Source organism: Vulpes lagopus, chromosome 16, assembly GCF_018345385.1.
Source record: "Vulpes lagopus strain Blue_001 chromosome 16, ASM1834538v1, whole genome shotgun sequence".
Classification (NCBI taxonomy): Eukaryota; Metazoa; Chordata; class Mammalia; order Carnivora; family Canidae; genus Vulpes; species Vulpes lagopus.
Window position 1 is genome coordinate 11,831,926 of NC_054839.1, and position 16,532 is coordinate 11,848,457.

At 39.9% G+C, this 16,532-nt stretch overlaps 1 protein-coding gene across 5 annotated transcripts in view; it reads right to left on the reverse strand.

Annotated features, from left to right (window-relative positions):
* CLYBL (citramalyl-CoA lyase) overlaps positions 1–16,532 on the reverse strand; it is a 285,596-nt gene that overhangs the window by 210,223 nt on the left and 58,841 nt on the right. The gene's annotated exons all lie outside the window — the stretch shown is intronic.

Below are 16,532 nucleotides of genomic sequence, written 5' to 3' on the forward strand. Positions count from 1 at the left end.
TTGTGAGCCAAAGGCTGGCTTGGCCCCTAAATATGCTAGATGATGTAGGGAGCTACCCTTCTGCAGGGCTGATTGGAAAAGGCCCGGCTAATTCAAGGCAGCTTTATATAGCAGTTCCTGCTTGATACCTCGTAAGGTCTGATACATAAAACTCAGGAAATAGTTACCTGCTTCATCTTGCCATTTCTGAGCCTAACTTGCAATGACCATCTTAATCTGAAATGCCAGCCTATTGAGCTCAGGAAGGAGCACTCCCTGCGGAGACCCACAGCTTCACCGAGCTCCACCTTAGTCTTGCAAATGAAGACAGCTGCAGCAGGTCCTAATCTATGCAAGGCAGGTGTAGCCCTGGGGCTCTCGGCAAGTGACCCTAGGAGTTCTTAGGGCTGTGAAGTTAAGAAGCTACTGTCATAAAAAGAACGATTTCATAGCCTCTCATTATCGTGGTGATTATGCTTTTTAAAGGAACAATGGCTTATTTCCTCCGATTTGTACCTTGATATTCTCCCCTGCCTTTCTGAAATTCCCTTATTTAGACAGTCCCTAATTCTGACCCCAGCTGGGACATTTCAAATCAGTGGCACAGTTTACACCTAACTGATGTTATTTGCTCGATGCTATGTTGCAAAATTGGTTCTACGTCAAGTTCTCCATCTTTAAAACTTATCCTAAAATCTCTTCAGACATTAGCAGAAATTTCAGGAGAAAACAATGCCTAACGGATCTTCCCAAGATAATGAAAAAAAAAAAAAAAGATAATTCAATACTGCTTAGTAAAAGATCTACAGCAATTTTGGGAAGAAAAAAAAGATCTACAGCAAAACAGTACCACTGAAACTGAGCCAACAATAATTAACTCAAGAAGTGGTCACCGAGGGGACGTCCGCCTGGGTGGCTCAGCAGCTCAGTGGTTGAGTGGTTGAGCGTCTGCATTTGGCTCAGGGCGTGATCCCTGACTCTCAGGATCAAGTCGTCCCCCCCCCCCATCCGGATCTCTGCAGGGGGCCTGCTTCTCCCTCTGCCTGTGTCTCTGTCTCTCTCTGTGTGTCTCTCATGAATAAATAAATAAAATCTTAAAAAAAAACCCTGGGAGCTAATATATTTTGAAATAAAGGTGATAAATATATTTTTTTAAATTTTATTTACTTATTCAGAGACACAGAGAGAGAGAGAGGCAGAGACACAGGCAGAAAGAGAAGCAGGCACCAAGCAGGGAGCCTGACGTGGGACTCGATCCGGGGTCTCCAGGATCACACCCTGGGCTGCAGGGGTGCTAAACCGCTGTGCCACCTGGGCTGCCCGGTGATAAAGATTTTTAAACATTTGGATTTTCTTAAAGAACTATTTTAGGGGCACCTGGGTCAGTTGGGCATCCAACTCTTGGGGGACTTGGTTTCTGCTCAGGGCTGTGAGATCCAGCCCCACAATGGGCTGTCTCTGCTCAGTGCACAGTCTGCTTAGGATTCTCTCTCCCTCTGCATGCCCCCTACCTCCAGTGTTGGTTTCCTCTCTCTCTGAGATAATCTTTTTTAAAAATTTAAGAATTATTTTAGAACTTATTTTTTATTTTTTAGTGTTTCTGTATTTTTCTACCCTTTCACTTTTGAAATACACATAATAAGCTTTTTTTTTTTCAGTTCCTACAGAACTATTGAGTTTTTATAAAAGTATAAAATTTGAAACAAGTGCAGAAAGCCTGTAAATGTACCAGAAATACCAGGCTACACATCCATACCCATTACTTCTAACAATTTCACAAGAAGGAGCACATTTTCATGAGTTGTGTGATGTTTTAGCAACAAGACTCCTATGGGCTTTAATGGAAGTCACACAGCTAAAACTCCATGCACCACTTTGAAAATTTAAGAGTAATTGCTAAATCCCCCTTAGAGGGTCATAGAAATATTAAAAACCAAAGTATTTTGCTAAGAACTCCAATTATGCCTGAAGGCTTACATCAGATTTTATAAAATGATTGGTCACATATATAATGTACTGTAATACTGTTTTATTGGCTGGTTGTTTTCTTTATAAAAGAGGGTCTTTGTGAAATCCCATCTGAAAAGGAACATACAATACAGTGAACTTCAGTTCTAATGCTCACTGAAGGCCATGGCTCAATCTTACCAGGGAGGTGCACGTGAGAAATAAGATGGACTTGAGAACATTTTATCTTGTTATTTGTAGACTTGGAGGGGATCATTTAGTTCTCTGTTCCATCAGGCTGGTAGATTTTGAAGAAATACATTAAACTGTTGAATATAACCAATACACCTTGGTGAACGTTCTTCCTAAGAATCCGTTTTGACTAGTTGAGCCATTACAACTGACCCTCTGCATGTGATGCAGTGGCAGGCTTTGTCTGACAATCTCTGTCATAGTAGAAACCTCTGATTTCTTTCCAGAATCATATACAAAAAGGCTTATTAATCTGAGGCAAAAAGACAGCATTTCGACTTTAATTTTTTAATAAAATTTTAAATAATTTCAAACTAACAAAAAAGCTGCAAGGGTAGCAGAAAAAAATTCCTGAATACCCCTTACCCAGATTTGTCAATTGTTAACATTTTTTCATATTTGCTTTATCATTACTGCCCTCTATTGATTGACTGAGGTTCATATATTACGTATTTATTTTTTCTTCTGAACCATTTGTAAATCGTATTCATTGTGCTCCTTTACCCCTAAATACTTCCTCAAATCAAGGATACTCTCCTACACAACTGTACTAAAATGATCAAAATCAAGAAGTAGAACAGTGATATAATGCTGTTGTCTATTCTATAGACATTATTCAAATTTCATCAATTGTCCCAATAAGGTGATTTATGTCCATTTTTTCAGGCCCATGACCTGATCCCAAATCATTAACTACATTTAGTTCTCATGCCTCTTTAAAGTCAGTAAAGTACAGTATCACATTATTTCTTAAAGAGACTGTTCACAAATAATTCCCCTTATAATCTTCTCATGTTATGGCTCTGGTCCAAAATAATCACAAGAGGAAAAATAAAATTTATTTTATTTTATTTTATTTTAAAGATTTTATTTATTTATTCATGAGAGACAGAGAGAGGCAGAGACACAAGCAGAAGGAGAAGCAGGCTCCCTGCAAGGTGCCCGATTTGAGACTCTATACCAGATTCTGGGATCATACCCTGAGCCAAAGGCAGACGCTCAACTGCTGACCCACCTAGGCATCCCAATAAAACTCATTTTAAAAAAGAAAGAGGACATAGGAGAGGCACAGTAAAACATCATGAAAAATATGTGTTTTCACAACCAAGCTATTTATTTGGTTCAAGCCTGATGCAAATATAACTAAGATTTCAGGCTAGGGAGAGAAACACAAGCAGTCTGTTGTGAGGCCACAGCCTAGACCCTTGATGTTAGTGGCTGTATCATGTCTGTGCTGCTGATCAGAAAAAAGGCTAAGTATGGGGGTAAGGCATTCGGTAGGCATAATGAGTAGCACCGGAAAATTACACTCGAAATTCCTATTCTACCCTGGTGGAATCATCATCATTCAATGAAGGAAACTCACTGGGTAATTCAGGATCTTATTTAGGTATAAAACAAATAAACTTTTCTACTAATCAGAACAAATTCTAGGTTTGGATTAGGGGTGAGAAATTTGGTAGGCTAGTTGATCAGTCCTTGATTAATTATTTTTGGAGTACTTTTATAAGACTAGGTCAACTGAGGCATCATTCTTTTATTCTAATGCAACAGAAGTATCAGTGAAGCAACTGCTATTCTAACCCTACTAAAGCCACTTCATCAGGCTATGTTCTAAACTGATTCATAAAACATTTTACACAGAATCTATGATAATGGGAATATGTTTTCTTTTAAGATTTTATTTATTTATTCATGAGAGACACACAGAGAGAGGGGCAGAGACACAGGCAGAGGGAGAAGCAGGCTCCACGCAGAGAGCCTGACGTGGGACCTGATCCCGGGTCTCCCAGGATCATGCCCTGAGCTGAAGGCGGCACCAAACCGCTGAGCCACCTGGGCTGCCCAGGAATATGTTTTTATGGAAGGGTGCACTGTATCCTTGGAGATTTGCAGACATGAGCAATAAGCAGTACAATGGGTGTTCTAGAAGTCAAAAATGGTATCAGATATTCTCTTCTGAATGTGTGGAGGAAGACTTTTTTTTTTTTAAGGTTTTATTTATTTATTCATAGAGACACACACAGAGAGAGAGGCAGAGACACAGGCAGAGGGAGAAGCAGGCTCCATGCAGGGAGCCCAACGTGGGACTCGATCCCAAGACTCCAGGATCATGCCCTGAGCCGAAGGCGCCGCCAAACCACTGAGCCACCCAGGGATCCCCAAGACATTGTTTTTAAAGAAGACCCCTTCTTTGCTGTCATAGGCATTGCCATAGTGAAATTCTCCCATTAGTAGGCCTACTTCAAACCACCATTACCCATGAAAATATCAGACAGTAAAAGATACTTTATAGCAGTTTGCTTTCAGCCAAAGTCATGAACGCAAAAGTTTCCAGCACAAATACTAAAAAATGCAAACTGAGCATCCTAAATTTTTATATTGACTATTGTCCCATTAATAAAACATCGCTATTTAGATATTGTTGTTTAGGTTCTAAGTAAATACACTGGGCAGTAATAACACTACTCTTTAAAAATGCTGTTTCTCGGGCAGCCCCAGTGGCGCAGCGGTTTGGTGCCGCCTGCAGCCCGGGGTGTGATCCTGGAGACTGAGGATAGAGTCCCACATCAGGCTGCTTGAATGGAGCCTGCTTCTCCCTCTGCCTGTGTCTCTGCCTCTCTCTCTCTGTCTCTCATGAATAAATAAATAAAATCTTTAAAAAAAAATGCTGTTTCTCACATCAGGACCTGTTGGCCAAATATTTTCTTTGGATGAAGTTTAACAATGGGTACCTGGAAATCTAAGGGCAGCTGCTGGATTCTGCATCTAGTCAATGGCCAGAGGAATCCACTGATCTGCCTTTCTTCCCATTTCTAGCAGATATTTCCCTCTCTCTCTCCCCCCTGTTTTGGAAACCGAAAAAATATGGTTTATATAAAGTGGGCTGTGGTTACTCATTATGTGACACTCGGACAGATGTATCATTTGCAGATATAACAGGTCTGTGCTTCACTGCCCCCTACACAATTACTCAGATCACCATCTGAGGACCTATAATAGCGATTCAAAAGGTAAAATCAAAGTCCCAGCACAGTGAACATCTGAGTAATACTCTGATAAACCGAAGCACAGATCTGCCAACTGAGGAACATGTAAGCAGAATACCCCAAAAGGCCACAGTGTTAAAGAGGAATCTGGGGACACGAAAGACCATTTCTTGAGGCCTAGAAAAAGTTCAAGTCTCCTTTTCTAAAACATACTCAGGGCAGAGTTTAGTTAGCTGTACAATTCAGGTCACAAGGCTTTCTTTCTTTCTTTTTTTTTTTTAATAGTTTTTTTTTTTTTTAAGATTTTATTTATTTATTCATAGAGAGGCAGAGACACAGGCAGAGGGAGAAGCAGGCTCCATGCAGGGAGCCAGATGTGGGACTGGATCCCGAGTCTCCAGGATCACACCCCAGGCTGCAGGCGGCGCTAAACCGCTGCCCCACCCGGGCTGCCCAAGGCTTTCTCTAAGGAACAGTACATCAGTACATTATAAACAGCTGAAATATTCTGAATGAGAAAACCCAATTTGTTGCACACATGCTCAGTTTTTCACTGCATGGAGCAAGAATCCAGTACATACTGAGTCCTCCTCAGATATCTGTGAGAGACATGCTAAGCAAATTCTCTTGTATTTTGTTTTTAAAGAGTTAATCTATGTGAAAATGTCAGGAGAGTAAAATATTTCACACTAACTCCTGCCGCCTACCTTTTCTTTAATTATACAAAAGATGATTGTAACAAGCCCACTCTGGTAGTCTCCTAAAATAAAAAAAGATAATAATACTCTCTTAATTTTAGTTTTGTCATAGAAAAGGCAATTGGTGGATAATTAACAATTTGTTGGTGCAAATTCATCTGCATCTTTTAATTGGTGTTAATTAGATTAGGACTAAAATTTCTTTAATCCTCTATCTTGCCTTTTTTGATGCAAACTAATTTTCTCAGCTGGATGTCAAAGTTTCCCATTAATTACACTTTTCTAACAGGAGCTTCTTCAACCACGGAGAAACAAACATATAGAACAGCAGTTTTCAGAAGGGCTAAGGACCAACCTTGGGGAAAATAACGGTGAGAACTGACACTTGGGAGATAACTAGTGAATTCACCCAAATTCACTGGTGAAGCAGGGCTACCACAATTAGCAAATCAGGGACTGTCCGGGATTTGAGAGCCTCCAGCATTTGGTAGCTGTAAATAACACCCTGTAATGTAACTCTGCCACACAGTGCAGATGTTAGAGCAGACTTTCTGAAACAACAATGACAAAATGTTTTGCCTTACAATTAAGAAGATAACCTGCTTTTAAATCCCAAGAATAACAATTTGCTGCCTTTTACCTAAGAGCCATTCAAAGTACTCAATATGCCCACTTCCAGTAGAAAGTGAATGCAAATGTAAACCATCTTAGGTGAATTAAGTTCCATGTTTCATATGGTTTTCTCCAAATATTGTAACTCTTCTACAATGGTTAACATGTTGGGGAGAAAAGCCACAAAATATATTCAATGTCTTTTAAAAGCAAGGTGACCCGAAATAAAATTTTATATAGTTAAGGATTTTTGATAGTTCCTTATCCATCTCTTTCCTCTCACTATGCAGCAGTGATGATTGAAACCTGATGTGTACTGCAAAAAAGGCTATAAAACATTTTATGTACAAATAAAACAGTAGCCATTAAGTTTTGCTATGATGTCTGAGTAGATATTCTGTATGAAAACATGATAAAACAACTGTAAACTGATTGTGATCAAATGTAATTACAATGACTTGTCTCCAATGAATGACATGAACTAAACATAGTCACAGACTTCTCCAAAATTACTTTGGGCAAAGAACCAAGAAAACACTATATCCTTTCTTCACTAAAGGCATTTTGCCAAATAAATTGCAAACACACAAGCTTTAATAACCACAGCCAAAAAAGCACTTGGGAACTCATTATGGAAATGTTTAAAACCACACACATGCACACACACACGATCATATTTGATAAAACTCCTTCATATTAATATAATTTCACTGAAAAAGCTATGTTTGAGATTTTTAATTGGTGCTCCCCAGAAATAAATCCAAAGTCTGATAGGCAATTACAAGTTGTTTTTTTTCTCCAAGTCAATGTATTTGGCTGCCTTTCCTGGTTTCTTTATTTTGGTGATGCTATTAAGAAAACCTACTTGAAATTTTAATGCAGCTAAAAGTAAACAATGATCTAGATTCTGAAATAACCTTATATTTTCAGTAAGCTAATGGCAGGTGGACTCTCTCTTTCACTCTCTGCCCTTTTTGATGCAGCTTACTATATAGCATTATGCTCCAAAGCAGAACAAAAAAAAAAAATCCATTCATTTAGCATTGCAGTAACTCAACAGTAACTATGGCTAAAATAGCTCTAAAAATGTAGGTATCTGGGAAAGAAAAACAGACATGTGCACTAGGCCCCACTTATCAACTTTGTCTCGTTTTTTTACCTCTAGCCTGCAATTGTGGTACTATCAATATAGGCTATTGTAATATTAACAAGAAGGTAGAGGGAAGCCCTGGTGGCTCAGCGGTTTACTGCCACCTTCGGCCCAGTGCATGATCCTGGAGACCTGGGATGGAGTCCTGTGTCGGGTGCCCTGCATGGAGCCTGCTTCTCCCTCTGCCTGTGTCTCTGCCTCTCTCTCTCTCATTCTCTCTCTCTCTCTCTCTCTCTCTCTCTCTGTGTCTCATGAATAAATAAATAAAATCTTAAAAAAAAAAAAGCAAGAAGGTAGAAATCTTATTTCACTCCTAAGTATATACACTAGAAAACAAATGTCCACAAAAAAACTTGGATACAAATGTTCCTAATAGTGTTACAGTAACTAAAAGGCAGAAAACAACCCAAATGTCCATCAACTGATCAAGAGATAAACTACAGTATATTCAAACAATGAAACATTATTCAGCCATAAAAAGATATAAAGTACTGATGCATGCTAGAACATGGATGAACCTTGAAAACATTATGCTAAGGGAAAGACACCAGTCACAAAAGATGACATTTTATGATTCTATTTATCTGAAATATCCAGAATAGGTAAATATATAGAAACAGGAGATAGATTAGTAGATGCCTAAGCCTGGGGAGTGTGTAGGGCAATGACTGTTAATAAGTATGACTTTTTTTTCTGGGGTGATGAAAATGTTTTAAAATTAACAATGGTAATGCCCACTCAACTCTATAAGTAGACTAAATAGACTAAAATAAATAGTATAATAAATAGACTAAAAACCCCTGAATTGTACACTTCAAGTGGGTAAACTATATGATATGTAAATGACATTCCAATAAAGTTGTTATGCATATATTTTAAAAAGTAGAGATTCCTTACATTTTTGTTCCTTTTGGTCTCAGGAGAAGCTGCAGGGTCAACCATAAAGATTGATGAGTACTCCAAAAAGAGTATTATTTAAAAATTCTCCTCCTCTGAAGAGGAAGAAAAAACCCATACCTCCTCCAAATCTGTTCTTGTTGATGCCACCAATGACCCTCATGTTAGCTAATTCTCAGTTTCTAAATTACTTGGCCTACCAGCAGCGTGTAGCATAATCACCATTCTTACCCTGTCTTGATATATTGTGTTCATCGGATTTCCAGGACACACACTCCTTAGTTATAATCCTATCTTACTGCTTGCTATTTCTCCATCTACTTTGCTGGATCTTCCCTCCCACTTACCGCTTAATGTTGGGAGTGCCCACAGCCAGCGCTGGGTCCGCAGCCTCACACTCTTCCCACAGGGACCATGCCTGGTATTACTGCTTTAAATGTCACCTCTATGCTAGCAGCTTCCACATGTAGCTCTCTAGTCCAGGCTGCTCTTCCAAATGTCATACTTCTTTTTTTTTTTTTTTTTAACAAGTAGATTTCTCCTACTTTATTTTTTTTTTTAATTTTTTTTTTTTTATTTATGATAGTCACAGAGAGAGAGAGAGAGGCAGAGACACAGGCAGAGGGAGAAGCAGGCTCCATGCACCGGGAGCCCGACGTGGGATTCGATCCCGGGTCTCCAGGATCGCGCCCTGGGCCAAAGACAGGCGCCAAACCGCTGCGCCACCCAGGGATCCCCAAATGTCATACTTCTACATTCAACTGCCAACTAGCATCTCCACTTCATTTCTAAAGATTTTATTTATTTATTCATGAGAGACACACAGAGAGAGTCAGAGACATAGGCAGAGAGAGAAGCAGGCTCCATGTAGGGAGCCCAATGTGGGACTTGATCCTGGGACTCCAGGATCACACGCCCTGGGCTGAAGGCAGGAGCTCAACCACTGAGTTGCCCAGGTGTTCCCTCCACCTGAATTCTAATGGAGAATCTAAAAGTAAATATGTCTAAAGCTAAACTCTTGATCCTTCCTCCTCCTCTGGCCCCAACACCCAAGGAAACCACATTCCATCTGTAATCTCTCCCATCTCATTTTTTTTTTTTTAGATTTTATGTATTTATTCATGAGAGACAGAGCGAGGCAGAGACACAGGCAGAGGGAGAAGCAGGCTCCCCAGAGGGAGCCCAATGGGGGACTTGATCCCAGGACCCCGGGATCATGCCCTGGGCTGAAGGCAGGCACTTAACCACTGTGCCACACAAGCATCCCTCTCCCATCTCATTTGAAGGCAACTCTTTTCTTCTAGTCACTCAAGCCAAAAACCTTGACAGTCACCCTTTATTTCTTTTTTATTTACAACTGAGGAACATTCAATCTGCGAGGAAATGCTGTTGGTTCTGCTTCAGAATTTAGCTAAACTACATCTCACCATTTCCCACTCTAGTTTGAAACATCATCAGGTCTTAGCTGGATCAAGGCAACTACCTCCTGAAAGGTCTCCCTGCTTCTACCTTTGTCCCTTACAGTCTATTCTCAACACAGGTTACAGAGGGATATGGGTCCCCCGTGTCTCTCCTTTGCTCAAAATCCTGATAGTTCTCCCTTCACTTGTACTGGGAAAAATCCTTAGAGCAATTTGGCATCCACTACTTCCTTCGTCTCATCTCTTACTGCTTTGCCACCCCTCTCTTATTCCACGCCAGGCCCATAGGCCTCCTTGCTATCCTTTAGGCACAGGATGTTCCCTGCGCCTAAAGCACTCTTCTCCCATTATATGCATTTATAAGACATATGCATACATATGTGTGTGTATATGTGTGTGTATATGTATGTATGTGTATATATATATATATATATATATACCCATCCCTCCTTCAAACCTTTGTTCATATTTCACCTTCTCAATGGGGCTTATCCTTGGTATGCTATTTAAGATTGCCACCTGCCTTCCCTTCCTCACCCCAAAGGAAGTTTCCTTGGCTTAACTGCCTTTTCTTTCACCATCTTCTAAAATTGTGTGTACTTATTATCTCTATTTGTTGTCAGGCTGCTAAAACGTGAGCTCCAGAAGGGCAGATACTTGTTCTTGTTCACTGATGGATCTCAAATTCCTAAAACAGGGTAGTTCCTCAATATGTATTGGTTGGATGAATGAATGACTCCTGAAATCTCAATGGACCTATAACCTGCCAACATTTGTTTAATGGAGACTTTACAAGTTAAGGGTATAAAATTTTGCTACACATATTTTTACACAAAATGAACAGTGGAGAAAATTGATGTAAGGTGTTATTGCTGTTTAGTATTTATTATGGCCCTGAAACATGACACAGGTGACACAGATGAGATTCTTTCAACTCCACAAATCTTAAAATAAAACTATGAATGTTAAGATATTTACACTCATTTGGCAAATGAAAATTCACAGGTAAAAGAGGAAAATGGGTTCTAGATTTCTGAAGAGGAACACCAACATTTGGAGTAGAGAGGAAAAGAGCAGATTATAGAGATATCCATAGAATTCAAGTGATCTTTGAGATGCTTAGATTTCTATGGTGGTGCTCCTCCCTGCAATAACATGTGAAAATGGTCTTTAAAGAGAGATCCAAAAATATCCTGTGTTACAAAAGGAGAAAAGTTAAAATGACCTATCTTGTATCTTGGTCTTTTTGTAAACAAAATTCATTTCTGACTTTAGAAACAAGAACACATTGATCCAGGGATCCCTGGGTGGCACAGCGGTTTGGCGCCTGCCTTTGGCCCAGGGCGCGATCCTGGAGACCCAGGATCGAATCCCACGTCGGGCTCCCGGTGCATGGAGCCTGCTTCTCCCTCTGCCTATGTCTCTGCCCCCCCCCGCCCCCGTGTGTGTGACTATCATAAATAAATTTTTAAAAAAATTAAAAAAAAAAAAGAACACATTGATCCTCTTCACAATCTGTAACTTTAGAAATGTTGCATGGGGATGCCTAGGTGGCTCAGTGGTTGAGTGTCTGCCTTTGGCTCAGAGCGTGATCCCGGAATATTGGGATCAAGTCCTGCATCAGGCTCCTCCCAGAGAGCCTGCTTCTTCCTCTGCCTGTGTGTCTCTGCCTCTCTCTTTGCATCTCTCATGAGTAAATAAAATCTTAAAAAAAAAAAAAAAGGAATGTTGCATGAAATTTTCCAGTGAGACTGTGGAAGCACTGCCACATTCTATGTCAAAATTTTATATTCAAAACTTATGGTTACTGTGCTAAGACTAAGAAATTCCCAAAGAAAAAGATCTAAAGTAGTCACCTACAATGTATTTGCTTTTTCTTGAGAAGAGCTTTAACAGGGGCTAATAATCACAAATAAGAATATAGTTATTAGGGATGCCTGGGTGGCTCAGCAGTTGAGCATCTGCCTTTAGCCCAGGGCGTGATCCTGGGGTCCCAGGATCGAGTCCCACATCAGGCTCCCTGCATGGAGCCTGCTTCTCTCTCTGCCCCTGTCTCTGCCTCTCTTTCTCTGTGTGTCTCTCATGAATAAATAAATATAATCTTTAAAAAAAAGAATATAGTTATTAATAGCTAATAATATAGGTCTATATTAAAGAGTGATATCATCTAAAAGACATGAGACAGATCTGACATGCAAGCACCACCCAGGGGGGCCTGCAGAGCCTGCTTCAGAGGTGACAACTCCCAACAAGAAGCAATCTCACCATCCCTGTATTCACAACTATCACTAGCACAGGTGGTGCTTGGAGTCAAAATTAATAAAAACATCAATGATCAATTACAATGTATACCTCTGAGCTTCAGCATGGCTAGAATCTAGCATCTTTTTTTCTTTTTCCAATCTTTTTTTTCTTCTTTAATTACAAAAAGTCCCAGTCACGTCCCAATACTAAGAGGAGAGCTAGAATTTGCTCAGTTTCCTCATGAACCAGTGTCATTTATGTTGGGTAAACACACACGAACATTTTGAGTTTTACACCAACTCATTAAACAGCTCTTAATACATTCAATATGATTATTTATAATACACTTTCACATAAACTTTAATGGTTTTCCATAAGTTTCATTTATATAAAAATATTTAATTTTTTAAAGATTTTGTTTATTTGACAGAGAGAGAAAGAGAGAGAGAGAGAACAAGCAGGAGGAATGGCAAAGGGAGAGGGAGAAGCAGACTGCCCAGTGAGCAGGGAGCCAGTTATAGGGCTCGATTCCAGGATCATGACCCAAGCCAAAGGCAGATGCTTAAACAACTGAGCCACCCGGGTGCCTCACAAATATCATTTAAAAAGATGAGTAGCCCCACAGAATGTGAAGGACTTAATAAAACAATCCTGCTCATCATCTCAATATATCTCTTACTATCAGTAAACTTTCAATCCCAAATCAAAATGTAGTAAATGGCTCCCACTATGATTGCTATCAATATTAATTATAATAAGTTATAATTAATAGTTATATGATCTAACATTGTGCCAGGCAATGATCTTAGAAGTTTCGATACTTGGTCTCATTTGATCATTTTAACAGTATCCTTCATTTTTCATCTTTATTTATTTATTCATGAGAGACACAGAGGGAGAGAGGCAGAGACACAGGCAGAGGGAGAAGCAGGCTCCATGCAAGGAGCCTGACGTGGGACTCAATCCCGGGTCTCCAGGATCACGCCCTGGGCTGAAGGCGGCACTAAACCACTGAGCCACCCGGGCTGCCCTGGGCCTTCATTCTTAACCTTAACTGTCTCCTGCCACCAAATTAAAACCAGGAAGCAAAAAACAAACAAACAAACAAAAAAAAAAAAACCAACAGGAAGCAAAGGAATGTATATTAACTGCTCCAAAGTTACAATATCAGTTAAAAGTTTGCATGATAAGTTGCTTTCAGAATTGATTCATTTATCCAGAAGTATTCATTGAACACCTATTACATCTGTTCAATTAGACACTGAATATAAGTATGTAAGTACAGAGTAAGACACAGTTCCTGGCCTCAATACTACAAGTCTGTGAGGGAGCCTCCCAAAAGGCAGTCAGAGCCTGAGGGCATGAGCTGAGAAAAGGTGAGATCAGACTGTGCTTGACACTGGGTGCACAAGTCAGTGACATGAGTCCAGGTAGAAGGGGAGTCTCTCACACATCTCTTCAATGTACAAAGTTTGGGTCCCTGCCATCTTTTAATAGAACTTTTGCAATCATTTCCTCACTTTAGCTTTTTAGCTTCCAGTCTTTCCCTGGCTCCCACAGAGCCCTTGAATTTATCTTGCCCATTGCTATGGATTAATCTTCCTAAAATGCAATCATGTCCCTTCCCAGTTTGAAAATTTTCAGAAGCTCCTTCCAGTTCAGTTTCAATTCCTTGGCCTTGTAGTCCAGTCTATCACTGAGTCTCCCATCCTTCGTTACAGGTGGGTCTGATGGATGCTGCTTTTAGAGCATGTGTGTAGATATTACAAACAAGTTATGTTTCGGGAAATTATAAACTGCCATGAGACTTCACATAATTTGGATAGTGAGAACTTTTTAAGCATCATTTATGCACATGGAAATTTCTAATAGGCCTTTCACTCAAATTAAATAATATAAGAAAATATGCCTATAAGGAAATGTAACAGATTGACTAAAACTAAACTTGTCTTGCAGTTTTAGGAATTCTGTCTCTAATCCTGAGATGTGTACTGTGTGGGGTACAGAGTACAGTTTATATCTCAGTTGTAACAGTTCCTAAAAGCTAAAAATAGGGATCTTTATAGGGAATGAAAAAAAAACTTCGTAATATCCATGCAGTTGAAGGCAGGCTCTTAGTGAACTAGGAAATCTTTCAAAGTTGCAGAAAATGAAACAATAATTTGAAACTGCCATCCAACGTTACATTTCCTATTTGGAAAACTAGGGTTCTTAGGGATACCCAACTTTTTGAAGGCTTATGACTTTTCTCCTTTGATTCTTAAAAGATACTTTGAAAAGAGCCTGTGGAATCAATCTCTGCCAAGACTAGACAGGGCTCTAGAAAGAAGAATGGACAACCTGCATGTTCTTCACAGTATTCTGGGTCCTTAATGCTTCACTACTGTTCAAAGCTGAGGCCCGATAAGAACATCAGTGGTTCTGTCCAACAGCTGAGGACACCTCCAGGGGCTCCATCTCCTGCCTTCCACCTTGAACTAACTGGCCCAGCTCCCTGATTGCTCTGAATCTGACTCTTGTCCCTGTAACTCTTCATCTACATTAATACCTTGATTTGACAGTACCATGGCCTTTGAGTTTAGCTTTATCCCTTAATCTTATTTCCTGGTTTGGCTCCAGCACCTTGGACCTGGCTACGCAATGCTCAGTTTAACCTCCAAAAGCCAGGCTGGGGTTGCTGTGCCAGTCTCATGCCAAGGAGGGAATACAGACACAGGCAATGAAGAGTGTAGTTTTCCTCTTTCTTCTATCTACCAAAACAATCATCTAGTCTAAATGGTCAACAGTTCATTAACAGTGAAGTATTATTTTTGCTTCTCACTTTTTTTTAGAAGATTTTATTTATTTGAGAGAGAGAAAGAGCACAAGTGGGGAGGGCAGAAACAGAGGGAGCCTAAGCAAGGCTCAATTCCAGGACCTGGAGATTATGACCTGAGCCATAGTCAGATGCTTAACCCAACTGAGCCACCCAGATACCTCTCTGGTCCTCATTTTTTTTTTCTGGTCCTCATTTTTAATAATTATTTGGCATTAGTGAAAAATGATGAGTGAAAAACTTATTTCTCAGGTGACCACAGAATTCTTCAAACAAAACAAATACACACACATACCCCACACACATCCTTTTGTTCTTAAACAGACCATCTGCCGACTGGAATAGTAGAGAGATTTGAGTCTTTTTTTTTTTTTTTAAAGATTCTATTTTTAAATAATCTCTACACCCAACGTGGGGCTCAAACTTACAGCCTTGAGATCAAGAGTCTCATGCTGTACTGACTGAGCCAGGCAGGCACCCTGAGAGATTTTAGTTTTTAGAGGAAATCGGGAATATGGAATGAGCTGACTGGTAAAATTTAAGAGAGAATGTTTAGGCAGCCCGGGTGGCTCAGCAGTTTAGCATATGCCTTCAGCCCAGGGCGTGATCCTGGAGACCCGGATTGAGTCCCACGTCGGACTTCCTGCATGGAGCCTGCTTCTCCCTCTGCCTGTGTCTCTACCTCTCTCTAGGTCTCTCATGAATAAATAAATAAAATCTTAAAAAAAAATAAGAGAGAATGTTTATTTGGACGATCACGTATATATACTTTAGTCAAAAGGTAAGAAATTGGTTGTTTAATATGATACATTACTTGGCTTCATAAAAATAATTTTTTAAAAGATTTTATTTATTTTTTCATGAGAGACACAGAGAGAGAGGCAGAGACACAGGCAGAGGGAGAAGCTGGCTCCATGCAGGGAGCCTGACGTGGGACTTGATCCCGAGACTCCAGGATCACGTCCTGGGCTGAAGGCAGCACTAAACCGCTGAGCCACCTGGGCTGCCCCCATAAAAATAATTTTTAATGTGGGCATTAGTTGCTTTCATTAAAATGTTCAATTTAAAAAAAATGTTCAATTTTATTCCATAAATACCCAAAGAAATTGAGGCCAACACACAATGCACATACACACAAAACTGAGTCTTACTGATTACTATTGAGTCCTAAACATTACAGAATGAGATGCAGAGTGGCCTCTCTACTCTTCCAGTGACAGTTTACTATCTATAAAAAGCAACATCCTTTAAGCATGACTATCAGCAATCCTTTCCATAATCTGGCTCTGTGTGCGTGGAAGAGAGAGAGAGAGAGAGAGAGAGAGAGAGAGAAAGAGAAAGAGAAAGAGAGAGAATGAATGAGAACCGTGATAGTTGCATGCTTACAGCAGATTTAAAATGAAAACAACATATTCTGTGCTTGAAGGTATTCTACTCATTCAAAACTTATCCAGCTTTATCCCCACAGGATGGTTACACATGGGTGGTTAATTACAAGTGTCAGTTCCCACTGTATTCTGGTACAGC